At 39.1% G+C, this 16,666-nt stretch overlaps 1 long non-coding RNA gene across 1 annotated transcript; it reads left to right on the top strand.

The window, feature by feature from the left end:
• Positions 1 to 2,245: 2,245 nt before the first annotated feature.
• Positions 2,246 to 15,449, top strand: LOC137149163 (uncharacterized). The gene is made up of 3 exons (XR_010918689.1): positions 2,246 to 2,384; positions 2,645 to 2,688; positions 15,247 to 15,449. It is a non-coding gene; the product is annotated as an uncharacterized lncRNA (long non-coding RNA).
• Positions 15,450 to 16,666: the final 1,217 nt, after the last annotated feature.

Genomic DNA, 16,666 nt, shown 5'->3' with positions numbered 1-16,666 from the left:
TAGAAACCCTCAGATAGACTGACAGAAGAAAGAACAAACTAAACCACAAAGATGCTGACCTTAAATTTAGCATTATTTCCTGAATTTGAGATGCATGCGGGTTTCATTTCTCCCATAGGTAGAGACACTGCAACGAAGGATACAACACATCCAAACCCAAATTCAGATGTGTGCCGTGTGATCAAAACACTTCATGAGAAGAGGCTGGCTGTGCACAGGAGCAGCATAGTAGATGTGCTCCCCTCATGTGCCTGAGAGCTCCAGGAGGCACTGTGGCTACCACTGCTGATGAGACTCCTTACTGTGCCCAGTGCAGAACTGCCACAATAGAACCTTGACAATGATATTGAACAAGACTAGTGTCAGAATTCATTTTGGAAAGAAACCCCATGGGACCAAACACAGAAAGTGAAGAGAGGAAGTATTGCTAGACATTGTTTGGCTCCCCTTAATTTAAACAGATATCTGAAATGATGCTTTATTTATGTTTGCATCTGTTCCTTTCCTTCTTTGGACCTCTTTAGAATGGAGAGAAGGATGATATTTTATGTAAATTAAACATAATCAACTACAGGCCAGATTCAGAACGACTCAAGTGCAAAGCCTGGCACAGAAGCCTGAGGGATGCAGTGAGATGCTGGCAAGCCAGGCGCCAGCTTGTGCCAAAGTCCTCATGTCATAACTTAGCCCAAGTCAATTGCACCTGGTATCTCACACCTAAAACAATTCTTGTAGACAATCCTATGATGAACATAGCTGGGATCAGTCTGGGTCTCCTGTGTGTTGGTGTTGTTAAAACAGGTATTAGAATTATAACAACATGTTTAGTATTTAGACTTTATTGAATGCTCGTGAGAGTTGCTGCATGCATTAATCCCACCTATAGCATTTCTATCCCATATTGGAAGGTAATATTTTAGGAGTTGCATTGTGAACTTCTGTGACTGTGTAAATCACCAGGCAGGAGAGAGACATGAAGTAGTGTGAAGTGCTGATCTTCCACAGAAAGTGTTATGTCCTGCCCAACAGGAAAGGTCCATCAGCACCAGACAGTCAATTGTGGGACATTAAAGATGAGAAAAAAAACTTTGCTGTTCTGCTCTCCCCACCCCATTAAGATTAGTCATGCAAATGGATTCCTTTCATCAGCTGAGTTTGCAGCTCAGAGCACATGGCAAGAGGGGGGGGGGAAACTCCTAGCAAGAAGGAATTGGTTTTCTCAGTGCTGCTTGGACTCTGGGGAATATGATGGGTGTTGACTCCACACTTGTCCTGAAGGGGTTAATGGAGGCTAGATAGGCCTATTCATCTATGAGGCTGCAAGGTGGGGGAATTAAGACTGAGAAGAAGGCCTAATTAGGGGAAAGCTAACCTGTGCAGGAACAGGGTAGGCTACTATAAAGCCAGGGAGCTGATAGCAGAATGGGGCTGTAAGGAAATAGTCTGAAAGTCCTTGGGAATCATAGGCCTAGACCAGCTGGTTCTGTACCTGCCAGGGAGGACCATTATGCAAGGGGGTATTCTGTGGGATGAAGGATAGTTTACAGCAGCCTACTTTGACTGTAGCAAACCTGTGACTTCCAACTATACCAAAAAAGGGGTGGGGAGGATTTCTTACAAATTTTCTGTCTTTCATTTTTATTTGAACAGTTCTGAAGTTTTGAATGTTTTCCCTGGTGAAAAAAATTCCCATTATTATGCCCAATGTAGATAGTGCCTTGAAGAATGAATTTAAAAAACACAGATGTGGCCAAATGGTTAGTCAGATCTCAATAATCTAACACCTAATCAATTTCCATCAAGATTAGTGTAATGATATGGTGCAATATGCTGAAATGAGCTACAAGAGTGAAGAACAGACTTTCTTACTCTAGCTTTCATGGCAGTTCTGAGTGATTGTTAATCTTTAGTTTAGTATCAACAGCACTTTTGCTTCATTGCTGCAGCTAAGCATTAAATCAAATAATCAGCCAATACTGTGGCAGCTAACGCTACAGTTTCATTTCCCACATAGAATTCTCAATTTGAGTGACTTACTTTGCAACCTCTCCTTTGTCAAAATTTTACCATAATCCACCATCCAAATATCTAGACTCAATTCTGTTTTACAATCCTTCTATTGAGCTACAATTTGAGAGACAATTCTCATTAAGTATTTCATGACAGATGCTACTCCAGGAAGAGGTCACCTGTCTCTAATCATTGTAATTCTTGTCCTGCAATGACACTGGTTCAAAAGTTTTCAGAAAAGAGGGAGCTCAGTGCTCTAGTTCTGATCTCATTTACTTCCACTGTAATATACTGGACTAACTCCTCTGACTTCAGTGGCTACCTCACAATTTATACTGATATACGTGGGATCTGAATCAGGCATTAAGTGTCTTGTGAGTAGAGTTGGGTTACATTTTGGACCAAAATATTCACTGTATTCATGCAGATTTCACCAAACTTAAAAAATTTCCCCAAAAAATCAAAATTTCACTTTGACATTTTTAAAATGAAAGATTTTGATTTTGTTTAAATATTTTTTTAAAAAAGAGAGAAATTGAGTTTTCAGAATTGAAACAGTTTAGTTCAACTCAATTTTTTTAAACATTTTGGCTTTGGTTTGATGTGAAATGATTTTTTAAAATTATTATTTCAGAATTACCAGTGAGAAGAAAAATCCATTATTCACCCTGTCTAATTGTGAGTACTAGCATGATTATTTGTATTGAGTTAGCTCCTAGGATCCCAAGAATGGGTCAGGATTCCATTATGCTAAACATTTTGCAAATACACAACAAAAAGATGGGCCCTGCCCACAAGCCTTTCTTTCTTTCTTCCCCCCCCCCCCCCTTTTGGCTAATGGCTACCCATTTTTCTGGCTCCATTGATTTCAACTGAGTTTCTTCAGAATTACACCAGTGTGAGATCAGACTTAGGCCCTCTTACTCTCTAAAAAGCTTTCCCTTTCTTTCTATCCTTACATTCACATAGAAAGAAGGGGATTTATATAGAAACCCTATCTCCCATAGCTGCTCCACACACACACACACACTGCTTTTCCACACCTTTTCACTTATCTCTAACTTCTATTCATCAGCATCATCACCTTTGCTAGTTAGAGGCTTTACAATTAGTTTTAGCACTATCACAAGGTTAAAAGCATAGAAATAAAGTAAACTTGTAAAAACTTCATTTGAGGAACTGTAAAACTCCATATTTAGGCCAGAGGGATGTGTTCTGCAACAAAATCATAGCATAATTATAACTGAGTGAAAATGTTACTCTTTTGTGCTTTCATTATATTTAGGAAAGAACTCTATATATTTTCCTTTAAACTTTATGTAACTGGCAAATTTTCAAAGTTCATTTTAATAAGGAAAATTTACAATAAACAATGTTACTGAAATGTTGTCTTAACATATGGACAAGTTTTTAACATAAGTTCTGGAAAAAACCCTCTGCATTTTGCATTTTCCATTGGAAGACTCACCGGATTATGTTTAATATATATAGCAAATATTCTGGATGTCTAGTTCAGATATATATCTGTGTGCTGGAGAGGAAGTCAGAGCCACACACCATTAGTTGGTGTAAATCAGAATAGCTCCATAGAAATAAATGAAACTGCACTGCTTCATACCAACTGAGGATCTGTCAATTATATAGCAGAAGCACTTCAGAAAGGCAAATTGCTGGAAACAATTCAAAATAGAACTATAAAACATCTAGATGATCATGACTAATGAGGAATAACCTTGTCACTAAAAGGCTTATACAGAGAAAAAAAAATCATGTCACTCTAATCTATTATAATGCTTTTGGCATATAAACTAAACAGATAATAGAAACTGATTCAATTCATTGCCATCTGAGGTCACTGAAATACTGTAGCTGGATTTTTAAAAAGGGCTATATAATTTTGTGATTATTTATAACCTATATACTGCCAAACAAGCCAAAATAACTAATCAATTCTCATTCTTCAAGGTGTAAACTGTTCACTACAGAGAGTAGAAGGGGCGTTTCCTCACATACAGAATTACACTGGCTTTACTTTCAAGTATAGTTTCCAGCTGGGAGGTAGGATACAAAACTGGGGAACCCATTTTTTTCAGAAAGACTCAGCTCCCATTTAGAGAGCAAAATAAGTGACTGACTTTTCAAAAGAGCTCAGCATGTTGGGTGACAATGGGAGCTGAGCTCTTGAAAAACTGTCCCCAGATGATCTGAAGGCATGAATAATATGATAAATCTTATGTAATAAATCCTGATAGTTGATTAATGTAGATATCAATAAATACATTATGTTTCTATTCTGCAGCTTTACAGCCATGCAAACTAGATGACACTGAAAATTCCATTCGTAAGCTTAAATTTGAGCTTAGTGTCATGTTAAACCACGGGGAACATACACTTCCTCTCATGTTGTAAACTAGCATGACAAATAAAATTGAAATCATGGAGTGTTATATATCATAATGTAAGTGTGACAACTCAGAATATGACAGCTAGGTTATGATGCCTGGTTTCACACATAGCTTGGTTTCTTGAATGACTGCCTATTCACATCTTTGTAGTTTTACTACACCTGAAAGTGTATACAGGAGTGCACACAAAGCTAAAATGGGAAGCATTATATTTATACTGGAGAATGGTAGTGAAAAATTCAGTCCTGCAAATTCCAGAAACTATTTTATCAAAATGAATAAAAATATTACTCTTCAATCTGATATATTGCTATCTATTTCAAAAGTAGACACTCTTATTGGTAAAAACACTGCAACCATACATTTTTATAGTGTTGGCAATACTGTAAATCCATATCCTTTCTTCCTGTGCCAGAATACAGGGAGAGTTTAAAAACAATTTTTTTTTTTGGCCATTTCAGGAGAGATCAGAAATTCTTTCCGAGTCAACAGAACTCAGGGAGTACAAAAATAAATGGTGGACCTGGGATTTGGGCAACAAGCTGCATAGAGGGAATCTATTCTGTGTCCTATTGTGCAGCTCTTGTAGTGCAGCCAGATTAGACACCATGCTGTCACTGGCTTTTGCCACTACTGCTACACTCTCGCTCCACTGAACGCAGTCACAGAGCATGAAAAAAGAATTAATTCTGCCTCAGTTAACATTACCCTTTCATAAGAAGTCTTGAAGTTTGGGGTGAAGCTTTCTGGGGGACCATATGTGCTAGTGCTTCTCTCCTCACTACCTTTGGCCTAACCACTTTCCTCCTGGAGCTAAGGTAGCACGTCAACACTTCAGAAAAAGGCTGGCTCATGGAGCCACTTAATCTTTTTCATCCTCCAGAGGGGCCTGCCATAGTTTTTTTTTTTTTTTCCCTCCAGTAGATTTGCTCCCCAAAACATTGGGTAAAATCATGGACCATTTAAGTCAGTGGGAGTTGTGTCATTGACTTAATACAGGCAGAATTTCCACACACTGTGCAGCTAGAAGGAGAATGCAAATGGTTTTGTATTCTGCCCAAAGATCCTTTTAAAGAAGTGTTTTTCTCTCTTATTAGACCCTGCTGGTGGTAGCATTACTTTTCATTTTAGGAGGGAGGGACCTGTAAACTAATATATTAGAATTCACTTACACAAATGGAGAAAAATCATATTTGGACACTTTTTTAAGGCCAGTTTTATCCTTTTTCATAATTCATCTCAGAGCAAAAAACCCATTGTCATCTTCTCACTGGAGTTCTTCCCCTGCAGCATTTCAGTGAGAGTGGAACTACAGGGGTAAGAAAAGAAATACAAAAGAAAAAAAATGTAATACAAACTACCCTTAAAGATTCTAGCACAAAAGAGGGCAGCTGGGATAAAAATATGGAAAAAAGCAGCTTAGGATCTTACAGACATCAATCACAACTTCATCTCTCAAGGCTACCTTCCCCACAACAACCAAAAAAGTTTTTATAAATTCAAGAGACTCAGCACAAGAGGGCAGATTAGAAAATAAGTGGCAAGATTCTGCTCTTAGGTAGTCCAATGCAGCCCTATTCATTTTCAATGAACTTTCACAACTGGAACTGGAAGCTCCCCCTGAGCTCTGTGGAATATGCTTCTATAACTGCTTTTCATATGTGATTGTGAAGAGTGGCATTAGGAGGTGTCTAAGGGGTAGGTTTCATGAATCCACTGACCCTACATATCTATGCTGCCGTTCCTGCCCATAAACTGAAGTAGTAGCTGTGTGATAGCTGTGCTAAAGACTGACTTGATCTAAGGTTGGGGAATAGAATTTCTCTTCCCAATATCCTGCATTTCACCTTATAAAACCCACTGAAATTAGTGGACTACTCATCTACCTAAAATTAAGTACATACTTAACTACTGTGCTGGAGTAGGGCTAGAGTGCTCAGCACCTTGTATGTGGGAGCCCAAGTTGGGAATAGGATACTTCTTATAGGGGAGGGGAAAAAAAACAATCAAAATTTTATAAATCTTGTGAAGACCTCTACCCATTCAGCTGCCTATTTTCTGAGAAAACATTTAAATACAGGTAAAATAAGTTTTTTATCAGCCACAGTATTAGCCATGATTTTTGATGTGTAAGTTGACCAGAGGGGGCTAAGGTCATCTACCAGGATCCCTCTGGAATATTGATTAGCATGCTTCAAAGAGGGCTCTCTGACAATTCTTTCTTCTCCTCACCCTCTTTGGTGTATTACCATTGTTAGTCAAAATAATGCCATTTGCACTAGGGAGAGCCTGCAAAAATGATTTGGAGCTCAATCTGTTTAGCTTATTGAAAGGAAGATAAAGAGGTGACTTGATTACTGTGTAAAAGCACCTTCACAGGGAGAAAGTACCAGGTACTAAAGGGCTCTATAACCTAGTGGAGGATGGCATAACAAGAACCAATGGCTGGAAGTTAACATGAGACCAATTCAATTTAGAAACAGAGCATACCTTATCAGTGCGGGTGGGAACAAAGGGAAGTGGTGGATTCTCCATCTCTTGATGTCTTCAAATATGACTAGATGCCTTTCTGGAAGATAGTCTGATAACATGTGTCTGATTAAAGCCTCTGTTCACAGGTAAATTCTTTGAAATTCAGGTGAAATTCTTTGGCTGGGGTTAAAAAGTAGGTCAAACTAGAATATATAATAGTCCTTTCTGGGTTTATAATCTATGAAAATGGCTAAAATGGCATTTATTTGCAGAATAGGTTGTATGTCAAATATACAGAACCAGGAAAAAGACAACCTGAAACAACCTTCAAAGACAGCGAGAGTCCTGTAGCACCTGTAAAGACTAACAAATTTATTTGGGCATAAATTTTCATGGGCAGAAACCTACTTCATCGGATGCAAGAAGTCGGTTTCTGCCCAAATAAATGTTAGTCTTTAAAGGTGCCACAGGACTTGCTATTTTGCTAAAAAAACAGACTTACATGGCTACCCCTCTGGAACTCAACCTTCAAAGAGTAACAATCATAAGATCAATTGCTATAGGAACCAACACTGTTACATCACATTTAGAACTGTTAATGCCAGGAATCTTTGAGCATTACTGAGTTGTTTTTTTCTAGACATAGTTAAAAGTTCTGTGAAAAGTAATCACCAGAATGGAATTTGGCTCAGCAAAAGGACAAAAAACAGCACAGGCAAATTTGGTAAGTGCTTGTCAAGCAGCGTGTGTGTCATATTGCTCAGATTTCATGCCAATCAATTGACATAGTGTTGCATGGAAGCTGACTTAGGAAAAGGCAACTTGTTCTGCTTTCCATATAGAGATAGCATGCTCAGAGCCAGAGTCAAGCTCTAAAGAGAGAAAAAAGAAAAATTTTAAATTGTGAAAGAGGGTTGGATTGGGGAAGAAAATAGAGTATGTGTGTTACCTCTGAACTATAGCAAAATGGTGAAACTGTCATTGCCAATATCCTCTAGAGATAACCTTTAATCATCGCTCAGGATCACCTGAACTTTGAAAATGTCAGGAAAGAAATACTATAGCCTTTTCAGAACAGAATCCAGATGACTGTAGCTATATTTTGGACACTTTTCAGGAAGCTGTGACTGTTTCCCAGCAAAATGCTTTTAAAATATAGAACCAAAGGGTTGTTTTTTTTTTAAAAAAAGACAAATTCTATCCATGTAGAATTGTTAACTTTTTGCTAGATGTATGAAATTGGAGGGGGATAGAAATACATGACCTGCATTGTAAGCATTCTCAGGAAGGTTTAGCAAGTTAATATTTTAATGTTCTGCATTTTTATATTATGACCTTTGTAATGACAAATTTCTGAGGGATACAATAGATTCTCTGCTTTTGTGGAACAGATCATCTTGTGATTTGAAGACATTTTCAAAAGAGCATTTAAAGTATGATTATGTTATCATGCAGAGACATACATTCTATTCTTCTCTTCCAAAAGTATATCATAGAATACAAATACAATATGAAATGCATTTTTGATAGCATTTTATTTTGTTTGATTGAACTGCTGTCTGGAAACACAAGCAAATGAAACCCTAAATATTGTTTTTATTGTATACCAATTCATGCCTTTTTGTAATGGGGATGTGAACACAGTGTATTGCTGCTACATCAACCTTACATAGCAGGGTTCACTTGGGAAAAAACAGATATTTTAAAACGAGATAGTGGCAACACTGAAATCTTGCACTGTATTTTTATTTTGAATCAATAAAAAGTTAACTTATTTTAAAACTTGTGTCTGGGAGAAAAAGTCCTCTCAGCTTTAAAAAACAGAACATTTTAAGCTGCAGGCTAGAAAAGCAGTATCTATTAAATATATTTAACATTAAAATATGGTTGGTGATTGGAAAAGCACTTTCTTATAAAACATATTTAATATGAAAGTCAGACAATGACCATGATTGAATCCTAACAAAGTGTTTACAAATTATCTGGAAAGATACTCCGACCTAATTTAAATCTATTGCTAGAGTGCTAAATGGCTCTAATGCTTAGGCTCTGTGTGTCTGCCTAAAGAAATCATAATGAATTGTGCACAACTAATAAACCTTCATGTTGCATAGTGTAACATTTTCTCTGATACTAGTCCATCATACATTGGTTTCCAAGAGCTATGCATGAAGGGGCATCTATTTATAAACACTGCTTGTCACGTGGCCAACAGTCAGCATACATGGAGGAATCAATTTTACACTGGGTAGACATTGTAAAACACAATAGAATGGGATTTCTTAGATATGCTTTTCACTTCCTTATAAGGTGAGGGATGTCTAACTAAACAAATCCTTGACAATCTCCTGAATTTAATGCATGGAGGCTTGATGGTTCAACTGGTTGATAACACAGATGTTTTCACAAGTTTATACGACCAGATAGGCAGATTATCAGCATTGACATCAGGCCTGTTCTAACCATTAATTAGTTAATGTTTATAGATGCAAAACACTATATAAATGCTTTATTATTGTTTTATTTGTTATCCTTTGGCAATGTTATCTTATCAGCAAGTTAAAGAAGTATGGGTTGGAAGAATGGACTATAAAATGGATAGAGAACTGGCTACAGCATAGGGCTCAATGAGTAGTGATCAATGGCTCCATGTCTAGCTGGCAACCGGTCACAAGCGGAGTTCCCCAGGGGTCGGTCCTGGGGCCGGTTTTGTTCAACATCTTCATTAATGATCTGGAAGATGGGGTAGATTGCACCCTCAGCAAGTTTGCGGATGACACTAAGCTGGGGGGAGTGGTAGATAGCCTGCAAGGTAGGGATAGGATACAGAAGGACCTAAACAACTGGAGGATTGGGCCAAAAGAAATCTGATGAGGTTCAACAAGGACAAGTGCAGAGTCCTGCACTTTGGACGGAAGAATCCCATACACAGCTACAGGCTAGGGACTGATGAGCTAGGCAGAAGTTCTGAAGAAAAGGACCTGGGGGTTACAGTGGATAGGAAGCTGGATATGAGTCGGCAGTGTGCCCTGGTTGCCAAGAAGGCTAATACCATATTGGGCTGCATTAGTAGGAGCATTGCCAGCAGATTGTGAGAAGTGATTATTCCCCTCAATTCAGCATTGGTGAGGCCGCATTTGGAGTATTGTGTCCAGTTTTGGGCCCCCCACTACAAAAAGGATGTGGACAAGTTGGAGAGAGTCCAGCGGAGGGCAACAAAAATGATTAGGGGGCTGGAGCACAGGACTTATGAGGAGAGGCTGAGGGAACTGGGCTTGTTTAGTCTGCAAAAGAGAAGAATGAGGGGGGATTTGATAGTGGCCTTTAACTACCTGAAAGGGGGTTCCAGGGAGGATGGGGCTAGGCTGTTCTCGGTGGTGGCAGATGACAGAACAAGGAGCAATGGTCTCAAGTTGCAGGGCGGAAGTCTAGGTTGGACATTAGGAAAAAGTTTTTCACTAGGAGGGTGGTGAAGCACTGGAATGGGTTACCTAGGGAGGTGGTGGAATCTCCATCCTTAGAGGTTTTTAAGCTGAGGCTTGACAAAGCCCTGGCTGGGATGATATAGCTGAGGTTAGTCCTGCTTTGAGCAGGGGGTTGGACTAGATGACCTCCTGAGATCCCTTCCAACTCTAATATTCTATGAGTCTATGATTCTATGAATGGTGGTCTTTTTCAGCTGCTCACAGTTGGACAATTTGAACACTAAATGACTTGCCTGAAACCTTGGAAACAGCAAATCCTAAATGTATTTTAAAAATATCTTTCCTCCATTGTAACATCATTTTATAACATCTAACATGCTGCGCTCTCATAGAATGAGTTCTAAAGAAGCTACTGAATACAATATTGTACCTTGGTGATCACATGAACATCCTTATTTTACCTTAAATTAAAGCATTGCTATTACAAAGATACTGTACATGCTATACTGTATATGATAAGAAATGTTATAAAAATCACAAAGAAGTAAAGCGGCAAAGGATAAGAAATCTAAAGTATATTTCAATAGATGTTTTATCTGAAGTAACAGTTAGGACCAATTCTTCTCTTAGAAACAATGGCACCACTAACAATGGAGTCAAAGAGTTGAATGAAATTATTCTTCAAAAGTGACGGAAGCATTTGCGCCTATCATCTTAAATGGTTATATTAAGTTGGATGACTGTTCATGAATTCATAGTTTTGTAGGTTTCAAGGCCAACAAAGGACATAGAATGTCACCAAGTGATTCCTGCATCAAACCCATAGTTTATGGCTGGAATGGAGCATATCTTTTTAAAAATCCATTCAGTCTTGATTTAAAGACTTCAAGTGATGGACAGTACATAATATCCATAGGTAAGTTGTCCCAAGGGTTACCTATTCTTCCTGTTAAAAATGTGAGCCTTTTTTCTAGTCTGAATTTGTCTAGCCTCGGTCTCTAACATTGGATCTTGTTCTGTTTTTGTGCTCTACATTAAAGAGTCCTCTATTATCAGAAATACTTCTCATATGCAGGTACTTCTAATCTAAGCTGTAATCAAGTCACATCTTAACCTTCTCTCTGAAGAGACTGAGGATTTGCCATCTGAGTATTCTGCTAGGTAGAAATATATTTAAAATTCATTGCAATACCTATATACAATTCATTTTAGCTAAACAAGTTTATTACCTTTAGAAACACTATTCACGATAAGACAAAACTTTTGAACAAATTTTGAACATAGAAATCTTCTTGTCGCTGTTTTCCCAAATGAAAGTATTAGCTATTAAAATAAACAGAAAGGTATCCATGATAATTCTCCAGTTTGAATAATTCTGCATTTAAAAAGCTCTACGCAAAAACTAAAATAGGTAGACATGTAAGCTACGACTGAAGATGTCTCTTGTGTTTGACATACTGATCATGTCATGTTAAATGGTGACAGATAGGATCTAGCTGTAAAAAGTATGTCTTATTTGTCATGTACATAACCCTGTCTGGCAAACCACAAGCCCTTTTAAATATCTAGTGAAAAGAAAATTCTAAAAAAAAAAAAAAAAATCCAACTAACCTTGTTGGTTGTTTTTTGTATTATCATAAAACCCCAGAAACCAAGTCATGGACTAGGACCCCATTGTGTTAGGCATTGTACAGCTGAAGTGGTTCTCTTTCATTGCAAAGATCATTGAACAAAATAACCCATGCTAGTATAAAATGAGCCAAAGATCATCAAAGATGGATATTCATGTTCTCCCATTGTTGTAAATTTCTTTAATGTTTCAACAAATGATTTGTAAATAAAATAGAAGAAAATCTTTTGAGCCTTGATTCTTATTTATACCAAGGTGTCTTTATGTTACTCCAAACTGTACAATTTCAAAGTGATCATAAATGTGACTCCTTTATACTGCCAGTGGGGTCTGAGTGAAATGAATAGCATGATGGCCCTGCATTTTTAAAAAAAAATGTCTTTTTTCCTCATCTGCTTCCTTCTGTTTCTGATTTTCCAGACCAACAAACAGTATCCAAATATCCATATTCTACACTTGTCAGTTATAAAATTCCACAGTCAAAGTACTGCTTCATTTATATGATGTAAAATGAAAATATCATTGTGTTTCCAGTGATAAAAATAAAGATCTATGGCCTCTATCCTATATGTACTTTTTGCTAATGTAGTGTAATCGCTTCTCGGCCTTTTGGCAAAGAGTGATAAAAATTAACTGTTGTAAGATGTCACATTGCCTGTATAGGACTTACTTTTAACTATCACTAAAGCACATACCTGCAAGTGTGGGAATGGGATATATTCTCTGACATCCCTTTGGTGTATATTCCATTAAACCTCATTAGATATTTGAAATTGAAAAAGTAAACAAAAATTAAAGCCAAATGTCACAGTAAGAATACATTAATGTAACCTAGTTTTACAGATTCAGTCCATTTCCCGGAAGATGGACTTTTCCATGAATCTTTTAATCAACAATTTTTTTTCAGCTATTACCTGTCATGTGTCCTGTCACTGTTACAATAATAATTTTATGCAATGAAATCAGTCATTCCTCTACTAAATGTGCATGATGATATCTGAGTCTCCTTTCAAGAAAGGATCAGTTTTATTCAACAGCATTCATGATCTGGATGATGGGATGGATTGCACCCTCAGCAAGTTTGTGGATGACACTAAGCTATGGAGTTGTAGATACCCTGGAGGGTAGACATAGGATGAAGAGTGACCTAGACAAATTGGAGGACTGGGCCAAATAAATCTAATGAGGTTCAACAAGGACAAGTGCAGAGTCCTGTACTTAGGACGGAAGAATCCCATGCACTGCCACAGGCTGGGGACTGACTGGTTAAGCAGCAGTTCTGCAGAAAAGGACCTGGAGGTTACAGTGGACAAAAAGATGGATATGAGTCAGTGTGCCCTTGTTGACAAGGTTAATGACATATTGTGCTGCATTAGTAGGAGCATTGCCAGCAGATCAAGGGAAGTGATTATTCCCCTCTATTTGTCACTGTGAGGCCGCATCTGGAGTATTGTATCCAGTTTTGGGCTTCCCGCTACAGGAAGGATGTGGACAAATTGAAGAAATTCCAGTGGAGAGCAATGAAAATGATTAGGGGGCTGGGGCTTATTTAGTTTGCAGAAGAGAAGAGTGAGGGGGGTGGATTTGATAGCAGCCTTCAACTACCTGAAAGGAGATTCCAAAGAGGATGGAACTAGGCTGTTTTCAGTGGTGGCAGATGATAGAACAAGAAGCATGGGGAAGGTCTAGGCTGGATATTAGGAAAAACTTTTTCACTTGCAAGGTGGTGAAGCACTGGAATAGGTTACCTAGGGAGGTGATGGAATCTCCATCCTTAGAGGTTTTTAAAGAACAGCTTGACAAAGCCCTGCTGGGATGATTTAGTTGGGGTTGGTCCTGCTTTGAGCAGAGGGTTGGACTAGATGACCTCCTGAGGTCCCTTCCAGCCCTAATCTTCTATGATTCTATGATTGTGTGATCTGAAATTGCAACTGATGCAACACACAAGTCAGTGAAATAGGAGCATTAACTTAGGAATTGAGACATGACAGGAGATTTCTTGGCTTTTTTTTTAAATGAGAAATTTAAAATGTTAAAACTAGCTGAGTTTCTGTGAGCTGAGAAATGAAGAAAATCATTCTGGGGAGAAGTTTTGCTATGATTCATGACTAAGGCTCATTGATTCAAACAGACAATTGTTCCAGTTATACCTCAGCAATAGCTTTTCTGAGGAGATAAGTAGATAGAAACCTATTTTATTTATTTATTTCAACTTATGAAGTGACTATTGAAAGCAGTAGGAGCTGCGGATGTTGAATAGGACAGAGTTTTTACACTTTTAAGAGTGATGTACAAATCATTTTTTGTATGGACTTAGCCTTATTGTGCTTCTCTGTATAATATGAAGGAAGCCTGGAAGGTATTGTTTTGTTTCAGGTTTTCCTCTTTTCTGTGGGACAAACCTGCTTTTGTGCTCAAGGTTTCAGAGATACTTAATTCAAAGCCCCACCTAATTCAGCAAAACATTTGCCTATGTGCCATAAGCATGCCCTAAGGCTCAATGGAGTCAAAGGAACTTAAGCACTTTGCTGAATATGAATGCTGAATAAGGATTTCACACTTTAACTACCTTACCTAGCATTGCCCTGGACCTGTTCCATTGGGTTACCCACTTCCCCCCCACCGGCCACTCCCAACCCTACCATTGTTTGTTTCTTTGTTTTGTTTTGTTTAAATACAATATATTTTGTTTTGGGGACGGGGTAAATGAAAAGTGTATGTACATGATGAAAGAATGGACTTGAGAGATTAGCAAATAATTACAAGATAAAGGAGAAGTTCTAAAAAGTAAAATAATAGAAAGTCTAAGAACACTGCAAAATTTGGCCCTAAAATTTTATAGATCTACAGAAATTTCCAAAGGCTATAACCCTTCAAATAGATCACTATGAACATTTTGAAGTTATGTGCTCTGTTCTAGTTTTATATTATTTAGTCAAGAGGATGAGAAACAGTCTATGTTCAGTTCCTTACAGAACTTAATAGAGTCAGATAAAATTGTCTTACTTTTTTAGGTAAAGAGTTGTCCTCAAAATCAGTGGTTCACAAGCATTTTTATATCCATGTTTAAAACAAGGAATATTTAAAAAAAGGAAAAAATTGAGATAATGACATCTATATTTTTAAGTCCTCTCCAAAGAGTGTTAATAGCAGCAGCCAAAAAAATAATTTATACTATCTAGGCTGATGGAGAGTGAAATTATTCCCATTATAGATTGCAATGATAAAATCCTTAGGGTTCTATTCCTTGATATAAATATTATATGTGCCTATCTTAATTTTACCTTAATGGTCTGTGTTTCAGGATGGCCTAACAATCTTCAGAGATATTCAAAAGAACATAACCACAAACTGGCTCCTTGATGAAGTTTGGCTGACCATGTACTACTTGATTGCTCAATTAAAATATGGGCAGTGGGAATTACTTTACTCTAGCCACATAAAAGAGCTGTGCAAATTTTAAATGAGAAGTACACAGTGTGTGTTCTTCTTCAATAAAGCAAGAGACTCATTCAGGGCTACTGCAGAGAAGCTTTCTATTTTCATGGCCTATGTTCAGGTCAGGGGCATCCAGTTTTTTTTTGTTTGTTTGTTTTGTTTTTAAATATGGACCATTGTAGGCTGGCTACTCAGCCTAGCAGGGGCATTGTGACCCTTCCTCAGGCCCAGGCTCCAAGGAAGGCCACAGCACCTTCTTCTAAGGCAAAACAAGAAGCTAGCAGGTTGTGAGTCTTTAGCTCCCAGGTAGGGCAGAGCTGGAAAGGAGTCTATAGTCCCCAGCCCTCAGGTGGGGCAGGGCAGCCAAAGTAGTCTATAGTCCCCAGCTCAGTTTCCCCAATGGCAGTAGATTCAGAGGGGACAAACACTCCCAGGGTGGCTCGGGATGGTGAGGGAGAGGGACACAGGCCCACCCAACCCCACTGCTTCCCAGCCCAGGTCCCTATCAGTGGCAAAGAGGTTCTGCCACTGGCTTAGCAGGACTCCAGCCACAACACACTGACACTGGTGCTACCACAAACTCAGCCAAACTATGGTCAGCTGCCCCTGGACTACATCCTCCCACCCTGAACGGGGTACCTGGAGCTAGGGATCTTCCTCTGAGTCACTGGGGTAGACAGCTAGAGGAAGTCCCACTAGTTCCTCACCATCGGCCAGCAGCAGGTCCAGGAACTTCTCAGGGCCATCAGCAGATGGCAGCTCTTCCAGGTCACAGGGTCTCAGTGGGTCCTCTAGCACACAGGGCTCCAGCAGCTCCGGTGGGTCCCCAGCAGCAAGCAGCTCCCCTAGGTCAGGGCCAGCTTTGGGGGGTTTCTCCCAGTCAAAAGTCTCTGGTTGCTCTTCCCAGCTACTGGGGCCCAGCAGCACTGAAGGCTCCAATCACAGGGGGTGTTCGCTCCACACAGCTGCAGGGCTTGGATCAGGGCCAGACCACAGCCTTAGGCAAGGCACATCCTTCTCCAGCAGCAACATCTCTGTGACTGAGCTGCTAGGCCGGCCTTTTGTATTTCCCCTTCCTGAGCTGGCCCCGGCCCTTCGCTCCTGGGGTATTTGGCCTGCAGGGTCCTGATCTGCCCAGCAGGGGCATTGCAGCCCTTCCTTGGGCCCAGACTGTGAGGATGGCCCCAGCACCTTGTTACAGGGAGCTCCCATTCTGCTCCCATTCCTACCTATTCCTTTGTGTTGGTGCCCTCCTCCCCTGCTCTCAGCCTAGTGGGGAGGAGTGG

Source organism: Emydura macquarii, unplaced genomic scaffold, assembly GCF_026122565.2.
Source record: "Emydura macquarii macquarii isolate MOO-44397 ecotype Brisbane River unplaced genomic scaffold, CSIRO-AGI_Emac_v2 contig_712, whole genome shotgun sequence".
NCBI lineage: Eukaryota > Metazoa > Chordata > Testudines > Chelidae > Emydura > Emydura macquarii.
Note: the sequence above shows the minus strand (reverse complement) of the source record. Positions and strands in the feature narration are given on the sequence as shown.